This window comes from Dipodomys merriami, unplaced genomic scaffold (genome assembly GCF_024711535.1).
Source record: "Dipodomys merriami isolate MVZ:Mamm:240054 unplaced genomic scaffold, mDipMer1.0.p SCAF_504, whole genome shotgun sequence".
NCBI classification, from domain to species: Eukaryota; Metazoa; Chordata; class Mammalia; order Rodentia; family Heteromyidae; genus Dipodomys; species Dipodomys merriami.
In genome coordinates, this window is record NW_027206074.1 from 679416 (window position 1) to 693513 (window position 14098).

Below are 14098 nucleotides of genomic sequence, written 5' to 3' on the forward strand. Positions count from 1 at the left end.
CAAAACAGTTATACCTGTCACCATTCTTATTAAAATACACAATACCTCCATGAATTAGAGACAAAATAAGGAGAATAATTGCATTGAACACAAGATGCTGTCCACACATGTATGTCAATATAGATCCTATGTTTAAATTATGAATTTCTGACTATAGTGGACCACCCTGGGGATCAATGTCAGATTCTGGGATTGGCCACACTCCTTAGTTGCTCACAGGTTCATATGAACACCATGACTGATTGGCCAATTGGTTTTGCTCTCCCCCCAGTTCAGATTGCAGCACTACCAACAAGTGGATCATGGAGTAAGAAAGAGAGTGTGAAAATTTTTTTCCTTTTCTCTGAGAATCCTGGGGGTCAGGCATGATGGAGAACATTTCTACAAATCTAGATGTTCTGTGATAGGTTGTCATCAATGTAATAAACAGAATGGTAAATAAATGAATAAAACAAAAGATACAAGGAACACACCAAACATGTATGGACTGAACATCAATGAGTAAGTATAAATCTTATCTTTAATATATATATATATATATATATATATATATATATATATATATATATATATATATAATATATATATATATATAGTATGATTTCCAGGGCTGGGTCTTGAATTCAGGTCTAGTGAACAGGCCTGAATTTTTATCTTCATGTAAGGTGACCTTCCCCTTTAACCACATAGCTGCAGATTTACCCAGATCCTGAGTTCAAATCCAAAGCCTGTAAGAAAAAACTGTGTGAATTGCAAGCCAGGGAGCTGTATTTTTCTCAGCATGAGGCTTGAACTCAGGTCGTGGCAAGTCTGCCTCATATTTAATCACCCTAAGATGGGGTGAAGCCACTGGACACACAGGTGCTCCTGTGATCCTAGAACCCCAGGTCTTGCAAGGAAAACAATGCACAGAAAAAATATGGTCTTTTATGTTTTCTTCCTTTGCAGTGACACTTCTGGGTCTGAATGACACTGTTGCAAAGGGTACTTCACCTTGCATGGCTGAAGGCTGACAGACTATCAGGGAACCTTTGCCCATGTGGCAACATAGGCCCTCATTTCGAATCCCCGTCCTGACACCAACCAATGGCAAGAGATACTAAGAAACTGGCTCCCATCCAAAGGAACACCTTTGGAATTTTGTCAATGTCACAGTTGAATGAGTTCATCGTGCATGATTATCCTACGAAATTAAATGGCATCATTTCAGAAGGCTGGTTGATTGTATTTAATATTTATGAAGCATTAAAATAATATTATTACTTACAGGAACACAATAATTTTAGAACACTGAGTACTTTCATTAATAATTTAAGGATTTAAACAATAACATTAATTAAATGGATGCATAATGAATACTCAGGAATTCGTAGGAATATAGTCTATATGACTGAATAATGTGTAGACATCTCTGGTGCTCTATAAAGATATATATTTATTAGCATACTGCCATCTGCATGTCATTCTGTTTTTATTTTGTTAACCCCTGGGGCTCCTTGTCAAGTCCTGGGAACATCCTGTCACCTCAATTTGCCCCAGCATGGCCTGTTGACACTCACCCATTCTGCTTGCTTTACAGGATTCTTGCCACACCCCCATTCTTTCTTGTTTCTTTCTGACCAATGGGATACAATGCTGGCCACGCCCACATTCCATGCTGCCAGGTAGCACTGGGATTCCCTCTGTTAATTTACACCACTACCAGTAGTTGAAGAAGGTAGAGGTGGCTGAGTGGTGAGGAAGAGACTCGAGGTGACTAGAGTATAGTAGGAAATTGATGTTCCCACCGCCATCCGGCCCCTTCCCTCCTTTCATGTGGTGCCAGGTTTCAAACCTCAGGCAATGGCGTGCTCCCAGCAGGCCTAAATCCCCAACCTGCTCCCTGCACCTAGTGATCTGCTCTGGGCCCATGTGTCCGCAATGATGCTGCCATCGCTGCTGCCCCACTTGGAGCAGCTGCCAACAGTTTCTCTCAGCAACACAGGTGAGTGGCTGCCCCAACACCAACTCAACCCGGGTCAAACACCCCTCTGCGGGCAACATGACCCCCTGGTGTTTCCTCTTCTGGCTCTGATGAGCGAACTTTCTGCCTTGAGCATTTCTGAGATAGAAAATATATGCTCAGGCTGAGTTGGAATGCGGTCCTCCTGTGAAAGATATGCTCCACCAGGCCTGGTCCTCTCTAGTTGGGATGGTAGACCTGTGGCACCTTGCTCAGTCATTGATTTAGATGCATTATCCCAACCTCAGTCCACAGCAGCCGATTCTTGACCACAAATGAAGCTCTTGGTAGGGCCTCAACCAATGGACCTTATTCTCCTCACAGGACAGTTGTGAGGAAACAAGGGATTTATACAGAGAGATCTGTGGAAAACATCTAGGCAGAGAGGGAGCGGCCTTCAGATAAGGTTTTGGCAATTTTGTGAGCATATGACAAGAAGATACCAGAAAGTGCTCAGGTGGGACCTGCTATTAATCGTACATCAGGTGTGGGATTATGAACCGAAACATGGCTATCTTTCATTATTAACCTATCCCCATGAGGAAGGGGATCCTTCACTTTGTTAAGTTTTGCAGCTAGGGAAACAGGCACAGAGAAGCCAGGTGACCTACTTATGACCTCAAGTTTACAGGAAGCTCGGCCTGACTTCTCTACCATGATCCCTAGGACAATGGGTGCTATTCAGTCCACTTCTTGTGGTGGGAAGTCCACTTCTTTTCAGTCGTGGGTCTTGAAATCTAGGATTGGGCACTGTTCCTGTGCTCTTCAGCTCAAGGCTAGCACTCTATCACTTGAGCCCACAGTGCCCCTTCCACTTTTCTGGTGGTTCATTGGAGATAAGATTCTCACAGATGTTCCTGCCTGGGTTGTCTATGAACCCTGATCCTCATATCTCAGCCTTCTGTTTAGTTAGGATTAGAGTTCTAAGCCAGTAGCACTGGATTTTACTGTAATTCTGGTTCTCTCTCTCTCACACTTTTTCTGTCTTTCTGTCTCTCTGTCTCTCTCTCTCTCACTCTCACTCTCTCTCTCAGAAACTGGCTGAATGGGTGCTATAGGAGGTGGCCCAACATCCCCATGTGGCTGGAACCCAAGATGGCCTACTCATTCTGGTTCTGGAGGTGGGTTGTGGGTCAGGAGCAGTCTCACTCAGCGTGTTGATATATCTCCATGAGATAAGCCCTGTGAGGGTTATTCATTGACAATCTAGCCTTACTGGATTTATTTTATTGTATTTTTTCTGCATAATTTTCTACCACATGGCCAATATTATGCCAGGTGTATGTACCAAATATGTACCAATATCATGGTACATAGTTATGGAATGAAAATATAATGTCAACTTAAGAAAGTCATTTAGGGCTCTGGGAATGTGGCTTCATGATACGGTGATTCCCTAGCATGCATGAAACCCTGAGTTCAATTCCTCAGTACCACATAAACAGAAAAACACTGGAGGTGGTGATGTGCCTCAAGTGGTAGAGTGATAGACTTGAGCAAAAATATTTCAGGAATTATTACCTAGCCCTGAGTTTAAGTCCCTTGAATAACAAAAACAAAATACAAAAAACAAAAACAAAACAAACAAAAAAACATTTAGTTAATAAATACAAAATAAAGAAACCATACTTGGAATATATATTGCTGCTGCCATACTGACACCTGACAATAGTCCCTAATTCATGTACTTCACTTATATTAGGATATTGTTTTGAAGAAAGAGTTTTGTTCATTAGGTCACAGCAATTAATGTCTTGAATGTGCTTAGATGTCAGGTGAAGATTAATTCTGGAAATTCAAAGATTCCAGGTTTTTGAATGGTCACTGCTAATCACAATGAGAAGGGTACTCTTAAGTGAGATTTGGAAATATTTTTGGTCATTTATGGCACCAAAACGGCAGAGGCAAAGTAACGGTTGTGACAGAAAAGAAGGAATAATTCCAGAGATAATGAATAAATGATAGTAACTAAGGTATACCAGAATTTTTTTTAGAGAACCATTTTTGGTTTTTGAATAAATAGTTAACAACTAGTCTTATTCCTCGGTGTGTTTAGCATTCTAAATCTCTTAGACAACTTCTTAATTTCTGTGCAATAACTGTATCTCCTTCTGTGCTGTTCTTTCATACCATATCTTCTTTGCTTTCTAAAAATCTGAATCTTTCTATATTTCTCTATGAACATTTCCTGATACTAAGTACACCTAAAAAGATGGCAGAAGATGTTAATGTAAGGATGCCATAGCTTATGAGTCATTAATGAAACAACATGGAAAGGAGGACATATTTATTGCTACCTCAAATTTTCTGAAAAGCTGCAATGCCATCATTTCATTCAAATTTCCATTATTTGTCTGCATAGTGTCATTCAGTGCACATAAGCGCAAAAATGAGCTAGGTGCTGGTGGTTCACGCCTGTAATCCTAGCTAATCAGGAGGTTGAGACCAGAGGATTGTGGTTCAAAGCCAGCCTGGTCAGGAATGTTCATGAGACCCTTATCTTCAATTAACCACCTGAAACCCAGAAGTGGTGGTGTAGCTTAAGCAGTAGAGCACTCAACATGAGCTGAAGTCCTTAGGGAGTCTGCCCAGGTTCTGAGTTTAAGCCCCACAACCAACAAAAAGTGCAAATATTACCTTAAGTTTCCCCGAAAGGAAGGACAATATCAATAATCTTCCCAAGCAGAAAAAATAATTTCAAAATGATTCAGTGCACCTATTTTGCTGAGTTATTTAAGTTATGGCTTCTTTGCTAGACATATTCTCTTCCTTTAAACATTGTCAAATATTAGCTTTATAATGAACTTCATCTAATATTTTTGTTCCAAAGAGAAGACTATACAATTGATGTCACTTAGCTTTCTTACTATTTTAAGTCAAAGCCAAACCAGGCAGGAGAGTCTGTCAAACTCTTATCGCAAATTGAACACCATAAAACCAGAAGTGGAGTTTTGGCTCAAGCAGTAGAGTAACAGCTTTGCAGGCAGGTGGGCAGGAAAGACAACTGTTCAGGGACAGGATCCAGCCTCTAGGTTCAAGCCCCAGAACCAGCAAAAACTAAACAAACAAGCAAACAAAAATCCCAGATATTTCTTTGGGACCCTCTTTAAAGGAGTACTGGTCAGAGAAGAGGCTCCTTTGCCGATCATACTCACTGGATCCTGCTTTTTTGGAATCTTTATATTCTGGAGATCTCAGGGCCAGAACAAAGGAATTGATAACTTTCTCCTACATCAAGAGAATCATCTCAGGAGAGAAATATCTTTCCATAAGACATTTTAAACCTCCATGTCTTTGTTCCTTTGCAGAACACTTTTTTTATATTTTATTTTATTATATTTGAGAACATACTGTACAGAGGGGTTACAATTACATGGGGAGGATAATGAATACATTTGTTACCAAGCATTGCAGCCTCCTCCTTTGTTTACCCTTCACCTCCCTTCCCAGCCTCCCCCCGCCCCCCACCCAATCATACCCCCCTCCCCCCCCACCGACATTGTAAAGCTGGTTTTGACATGACATTTTGTACTTCTCATTGTTGCAACAGGTCCACCTGTACCCTTAAACGACTTGTTTGTCGCCATCTCCTCCACATGTTATACTGACATCAAATATAGTGAAAGCGGGGCTTACACTGTGGGGGAGGGACATACTTGGTACTCAAAAAATTAAACCACCCAACAACAAATCCTCAATAAATAAGTGGGCGAAAGATTTAAAGAGAAGCTTCTCTGAACAAGAAAGAAGGATGGCCAATAGACACATGAAGAAGTGTTCAACATCCCTAGCCATAAGAGAAATGCAAATCAAAACAACATTGAGATATCACCTCACACCAGTTAGAACAGCAAAAATCAAGAACTCTAACATCAACAGATGCTGGAGGGGATGTGGACAGAAAGGATCCTTACTTCATTGTTGGTGGGAATTTAAACTTGTTCAACCACTTTGGAAAGCAGTATGGAGGTTCCTCAAAAGACTTCACATACATCTCCCCTATGACCCAGCAATCCCACTTTTGGGCATTTACCCAAACGTTTACAAACAAGACCACACTAAAGCTACCAGCAGAACTATGTTTATTGCAGCATTATTTACCAAAGCTAAGATATCGAACCAACCCAGATGCCCCTCAGTAGATGAATGGATCAAGAAAATGTGGTATATATACACAATGGAATTCTATGCCTCCATCAGAAAAAATGACATTTCCCCATTTGTTAGGAAATGGAAAGGCTTGGAAAAAATTATATTAAGTGAAGTAAGCCAGGCCCAAAGAAACATAGGTCCCATGGTTTCCCTTATTTGCAATATCTAGTATAGGTATAAGTCAAGCGGAAAAGGTCAGATAATGTGATGTTAAGAAAACGAACCCTTAAATATGTATTTAAATGTTTTCGTTTCTTTCATGCTTGTGTTTCTAACGCATTTATAAGATTATTTCTTTGTTGCTTTGCAGGAGAACACTTTTAAAACAACGTTATTTCCTTTTGTTTTATGCTGGCCTTCAAATGATACATTATTTCCTTTTGTAATACTCTCAACTAGAAGTTTACAGAAAAATTTTATATGAGTAATGAGCACACTCAGAAAAGCCAGGGACATTTTCCTTCAAGCCTTGCGATACTTTTCTTGTACAGTAAAAAGGAAAGCACAAGTTAAGTTGAACTTTGTTATTCCTCTATGTTCCATTCTTCTCCTGGGTTCAGTTTCCACATCCTGTAACGGTTACTTTCAGTAACAATCAATGGTGCTGCTTGAGTTATAATGAAAGTTTTCTGGCTTCACTGAAATAACACTAGGGCACCTTTGGACCTGAGGTAACACGTGTTTCAGAGACAACTTAGTAAAGAGAAAATATGAAATTTATATTGCTTACAAATACATTATACATGAGTACATTGTGTTCAAACTTTGTAAGTTCTCTGTAAATTAAGGCGAATTTTAAATGGGAAGAAGGTTCTTAAAACATTCTTTTTGTGAGTGTACATGCTGTTCATTATTTCCCAAATGTACATGAGCTATCAGTAAAGGAAACAATAGCAATAATAGGAGAAAGAGAAGCTCTGTGTTTACGTATAAAGGTTCAATACAATATAGAAGATTACAAATAAGACAACATTGAAACAATAAATCCAAGTCGAGTATGTAGATTTATGGGAGTGATATACAGAAACCAAGACTCCTACTTGGAACATGAATTATGATGCCACTCTCATTCTAAATCATGCTTACTAATCATGCAATTTTGTAGAAAGAATGGAAGAATAATCCTGTTTCCAAAGCAAATCAGATATAAGATCATGGATGGTGTGATGGCCTACAGCCTGGCTTTCAGTCCTGTGCATATTGGCTGTTTTGCCATCGTTATTGGGGGTGGCATGATCCGTTTATGGAATATACTGCCAATAAAAACCAACTATGATGTAAACAATGTTTGACAAGTTGTTAAGTCCAAAGTTACTGTGGTAAGAATGATTACTGTTTAGCTTTTTTTTTTGGGGGGGGGAGTACAGTCGTGGGGCCTGAACTCTGGGCCTAGGTGCTGTCCCTCAGCTCTTCAGCTCAAAGCTAGCACTCTAACACTTGAGCCACAGCGCCACTTCTGGCTTTTTTCTTTTTGCTTATGTGGTGCTGAGGAATCGAACCCAGGGCCTCAGGGATGCAAGGCATGCGCTCTACCACTGAGCCACCTTTTCAGCCCTAGCTTTTTTTCTTTAAATAGCTAATTGCTTTTTAAAGTTTATATGCTTATTTAATCTAGGAAATCAAAAGTTAATATTTGGTTTTTTTGGTGAAATTTGAAATTAGACAATTAAAAGCACTCATTGTCCTCAAATTAAACATTTAAAATTATTAAAACTTTGTTCATATGTTTTAGTTGTCAGAAATTTGAGCCATGCATGGGAGCTCATACATGTAATGCTAGCTGCTGGGTCTTGACTGATACAGAGAGGATTATGATTTGAGGCTAGCCCAGGGAAACATTCACAATATTGGATCTCAATCAATATCTGAACCAAATGCTTTGTGCTTTATATTTCATCTACTCAGAAAAGATAAAAAAGAAGGATTGTGGACCATGTTGGCCTGGTCATAAACAGAAAACCCTGCCATAAGAATGGATAAAGCAGGGCTGGGAAGGTGGCTCAGTGATAGAGTGCTTGCCTTGCATGCATGAGGCCCTGTGTTCCATTCCTCAGTACCACATAAGCAGAATAAAAAAAAGCCAGAAGTGGAACTGTGGCTCAAGTGGTAGAGTGCTATCCTTGAGCCTTGAGCTGAGGGACAGTGGCCAGGCCCAGAATTCACCCCCCCCCAAAAAAAATAAGGCTAAAGCAGAGCTGTGTGCAGGTGCCTCATGCCTTGAATATTAGCTACTCAGGAGGCTGAGATCTGAAGATCACAGTTCAAAGGCAGTCTAGGCAGGAAAGTCTGTGAGACTCTTATTTCCATTAAACCACCAGAAAATCAGAAGTGACACTGTGGCTCAAACAGTAGAGCACTTGCCTTGATCTGAAGAGTGCAAGGACAGTCTCCAGGCCCAGAGTTCAAGCCACATGACCAACACAAACAAACGTGACTAAAGCAAAAAGAGCAGGCGTGTAGCTCACCTTTTAGAGGACCTACCTTAAGTGCAGAAGCCCTTAATTTAACTGCTAGTATAGAAATGAGGAAAAGATATGAAAAAATTAAGGGAGGAATTATGATATAATCAAATACTGGAATGATAAGTACTAAATAAAAGGATTACAGGTATTTTATATGAAAATATACTGATGGTTTACTAAAAAGAAAATTATAAAATGTGAAATTCAGGCTGAAATACATGTACAACTTTTGTTTTTCTGTAAAATGATACTTATGTGCCCCTTTAGTTTAAAAGTAGTAAATGAGTTTAAAACAATATGAGTGGTTAGAAATGAATCATTATTTCTTATCACTTTGTCTGCTATAGTCACCACTTACAAAATCGAAACAATGTTGTTCATTTTAATTATTAATTCATTAATTTAATCTTTCATCTTTAGTGTATAGTCTATTGTGCACATCATTTAAATGTTTGAACTATCTTTGATTGTTTTTTTTTTTATCCACCATGGATCTTGAACTCTGGCCTGGGAACTGTCCCTTAGCTCTTCACCTCAAGGCTACCACTCTACCACTTGAGCAACAGTGCCACTTCTGGCTTTTTCTGCTTATGTGGTACTGAGGAATTGATCCCAAAGTTTCAACATGCAAGGCAAGCACTCTAGCACTGAGCCAACTTCCCATCCCTGATTTCAATTTTTCCTTCAGACATGGGACTTGAGCACAGGGCATGGGTATTGTCCCAGAACTCTTTTGCCCATACCAGTTTAAACCACAGTGCCATTTCTTGTTTTTTTAGTGGTTAATTGGAAATAGCAGTCTCATGGAAACTTTTCTGCCCAAGTTGTCTTTAAACCACCATATTCATTTCTCAGCCTCCTGAAAAGGTAGGATTACAGGCATGAGCCACTTGAACCCAGCTGCTCATTTTTTTTAATGTTTAGTTCCCCCTCAAATACGTACAAAGTGAGATGCAAATTAACTTTAAATGAACCACTAATTGAGGATGTTGAGATTACAAGTGTTTGCAATTTTTTTACATTTTCTTTAATATGTGGGGCTTGAACTCAGAGTCTGGGGACAGTCCCTGTTCTTTTGTGCTCAAGGCTAACACTCTACCAGTTTGAGCCAGTGCCCCGTCTGGTTTCTTGCTAACCAGTTTATGAGATAATAGTCTCACAGACTTTCTTACCTAGGTTTTCTTTAACCTCAATTATCAGATCTCAGCCTCCTGTGGTGCTACGATTACAGGCATGAGCCACTGGCACCAGCTTTTTAAAAAAGGGACAACAATTCATAAGCCATAAGCCTTGACTCATGCCTGTAATACTACCTACTCCAGAGGCTAAGATCTGAAGATGATGATTTGCATCTAGAGGTGCAAAAACGTCTCTGTGAATCTGTTATCTCCCATAAACTGTTCAAGAAAAACAGAAGTGAAGCTTTGGCTCAAGTGGTATAGTGTACTCTTGAGTAAAAACGAAGCTCAGGGATAACACCTAGATCCTGCGATCAAACTCCAATTCTTACATGCACACACACATACACACACACACACACACACACACACACACACACACACACACACACACACAAACCACAAAGTAAATAGAAAATATGAATAAATCAATGAAAAATTTTAATATTGTAAGGACTTTTGGGTTTAGAGGTATGACTCAGTTGGTAGGACATTAGCTATTGATTGAATCTATCAGGTACCAAGGACATAAAAAAAGAATTATCTGCTCTGTATTTTTCTATTCTCCTACGTTGTCATTTGGGAAGTCTCTTCTTTTGAAAACAAATGTTTTAGCGGTGATACAGTGCAGCGTTACCTTTCTGTATGTCAGGTAACTAGTACATTTACTTCCTTTTACATAATCTTATCTGTTCCCCGATTCTCTTCCATACCCTCCCTCCCATCTTGAACCTCGACTTGCATGGTTCACTTTCATCAATGTCCAGTACAGCCAGAGGGCTCTGCTGCTGCAATTTTTCACCAGTTCCCACTAATTCTGTGCCCTTCCCCCATCTTCCCTGTATATTAGGTGAAGAATACAGACTAATCAGAAAATTAAAAGACAGATTAAGAAAAGTTCCTTTGTTTCCTTATCATTGCAATTCAATTCAATTCAATTATATATATATATATAGTATTATATAGAAAAGGTGCTTGGGTATTACAACTTAGTGATTTTCGCCAAAGGCTTCCTCTTCTGTTCTTACGGTATATGATGCCTAGAGTCCTGCACAGTATGTCATATTCTATTGTGTTTTAAACCTTTCTTCCACATATCAGGGAGACATTTACCATTTGTCAATTTGGTGTTGGCTTAACTTTCTTAACATGATTTATTCTAGTGTCATCCATTTCCCTGCAAATGACATTATTTTATCCTTTCTAATGGCTCTTTAAAATTTCATTGTATATAGATAGCATAACTATTGGTTCCATTCATTTATTCTGGGGCATCTGGGTTGTGTACATTTCTTGTCACTGTGAATTGAGCAGCAAGGAACATGGTTGTACAAAAGTCCTTGTCATTTTCTAGTATCTCCACTTCCCCACCAACATTTGTTGTCTGAATTCAATATATTTGGATAAGATGGTATCTCAGGATTACTTTGATACATACTTTCTTTATGGCCAGGGATGATGAACCTTTCCTGATATGTTTCTTTGCCGTTCTTCCTTCTTCTTCTGAGAAGTCTCTCCTTAGCTCCTCTGCCCATTTGGTGATTGGTTTATTAGATTTGGGAGGGGTAGTTTTCTGAGATCCATGTATACATTGCAAATTAGCCCTTTGTCTGATGTATTGCAGGTAAATATCTTTTCCCAATTTGTTCCCTGTCTTTTTAGTTTAGTGGCTATATACCTAGCCTGTGTAAGGTTTTTTCCTTTGATGGAGGCCCATTTGTTGTGTCTCTCTCCTATCTGTTGTGCCCCTGGGATTCTATTCAGGAAGTTCCTGCCAGTACCTATAAGTTCTTTTTTTTAATTATTATTTTAATGGTAAAATCTTTATTTACTTTTATAAATACATCGCAAGACAAAACTTTTCAAAAATACTTTCTCCCCCCAAAAATTTAAAAAATAAAGGAAAGCTTGTAAGAGGTAGGCAGACTGTCTTGAGACCTCTTTTTGTTCTTAAGGAGAGCAGTGTAGGGCACGACAATTGCCCCACACCAAATACTGCCATGGGTTTGGCCTTGGGGAGAGAAAATCCCCACTGGACTGAGTGTCCTCTCCTGGTCACAGCCATAGTTACACCTTCTAGTATCTATAACACTATCTAGGATTATTTAGTATGGATCCTATTATAGTTGGGCTATGCTGTATATAATGTTAACCATTGAGAACATATCTCTCTCTGCATATATGTGTGAATTATAAATTATAAGTTGGACTCCAAGTTCAACAAACACAAGTTATTCTCTATGTGTTCCCAGTGTCCCTATGAGGCTCTCTCAACAAGCTGTTCATCTTTCCTGTTTAGATAACATTAAACACCATTGTTTTCTTAGGTCAAGAATGAAGATGAGGGGTGAAAATAAACTTTTGCCTTTGAATAGCTTATTATCCTCAACCCCAAACTAGAAGTTAAATTAGAAAATATTCTGTTTTTGTTGCCTCCAAAGCGATTACTCCATTATTGGTGAGGCCTGTGAGGTGTGGGGTACACTCCCAGCCTCCCCCATGCCCTGCTGGACCACAGCCAAGGCAACCCTGGGCCTTCCACTGGGTTCCATCCTTGAAAAGCTGCCTGATGGAGGGAGGTCAGAAAAATTTGCATTTACAAGTTTCCCAGAATGTGCTAGAACTTTTTTGGTCAGTTTTATAGAACTTTCTTGGTCAGTTAAGATTCCACCTCAATCTCTCCAGTATTTTCCAAGCAGATCAAGTCACTTGCAGATAATGAAGAAACTTTGTGGCCCAGGGGTCCAGGCCTTGGAATCAAAGATAGGACCAGGATGGCCAGGGGTCTCGTGTATGGTAGAGATGTGACCAGGTGACTGGAGTTTCTGACTTTCCTGTTCTCCATGAGGCCTGAGCAGGGTGAAGGGCAACGAGGAGATGTCTTCTACAATAGCCACTGAAGTGAGGGAGGTGGAAGGTTAGCTGTTCCAGTGGGCAGATATGGAGAGGATTCTAGAAGGGGATCAAGTCCGCTGCTTTCGGCAGGAGTATGTTATTTTACAGAAAGCAACAGAAAAATATTTTCTTTTCTGACTACTGAAAAGTGCAAATATGCTCAAGTTTACCATTTAAAGGAACAATAGACATTTCAAAAATCTCTGTCTAACCTTGGATTTTCTTTTTAAAAAAACACAAAAAACAGTTCCTCACAAAAAGAAATATAAGTTGAGGCTCTAGCCAGGTGTTTTTCTGTCCATGGCAGTCTTTTGTGCAAAGTAAAGTGTATTGGAGCTACAATTAAACTGATGCAGTGAGGTTTACTGCGTCTGCATGCCGAGGCAGTGCACGTCATGCGTGCCCTTGCTATTGAAGCCTGGGAGGGGCTGACCATACTTCTCCATGCACCAGCTTTCTGCCTTTGGAGGGGCGACACTGCTTCTTCTTATAAAGTCCTTTCTTGTCGCAGTTGGGGATGTGCACACCCCTGGGACTCAGCACATTGAAGAACTTCAGGTGATTCAGAATATCTTCCATGTCTCTAAGGCAGGGACCATATTCTGTCTCCCGTTTGGACTCTGGGGAGAAGTTCTGGGTGTCCGTGCTCTGGGACTCATAGTCGACTTTGTAGCGCTGGTAGTTCTTCACGGGAACTTTCTTGATGATATCCAGCTTTGAGTGAATGGAATGGAACTTGGAATCAGGCACCCTAGTGTGCTCGGCGGGGCAGGCTACCCTTGCCTTGGTCCTCCTCCGACTCACTAGCATTTCCTGAGGCAGAGGGCACAGGCAGCAGGTCGGCGTTCAGGTGGCCAGGAACGCTGGAGTTGGCGCAGAACCCGCGGCCATACAGCAGTGCCTGAAGCAGGCGTGGCTCAGCCATTGGCAGCTGGCAGCTGTGCCCCTAGTTGCAGGGTTTGTTGTAGACACGGCATGGCTGGCCCTCCCGCAGTGTGCATGTCAGGAAGCAGCCACAGCTTGGCTCACACACCAGCTCAGCACACGCGGGCGCGGCAGGCGGAGGTGTGCACTGGGCCAGCGAGTTCGTATTGCAGGACTCTCAGCACACGACGGGGCCACATCACCAGCGGCCCAAGGAACAGGGCCAGGACAGTGAGCAGAGCTACCCAGAGCGTGGGGCGCGCCAGATGCATGGTGCCCATCGCAGTGGCCAACTGGAGTAAGTGGTTATGGGGAGGAGGCACGCGGTGCGAGATTGCGGGATCTGGAGCGCAACTACCGGTGCTGGGCCGTGCAGCTGCCCATATCGCACCTCAGTACCTATAAGTTCTAATGTCACCCTTATTCTGTCTGGTTTTAATGTACTTAATCCATTTTGAATTGATGTTAGTGCAAGCAGAGATCCA

General features: G+C 40.8%; 1 pseudogene; it reads right to left on the minus strand.

The window, feature by feature from the left end:
- Positions 1–13051: 13051 nt before the first annotated feature.
- Positions 13052–13812, minus strand: LOC138810651 (insulin-like growth factor-binding protein 3 pseudogene; annotated as a pseudogene).
- Between the last annotated feature and the right edge of the window lie 286 nt (positions 13813–14098).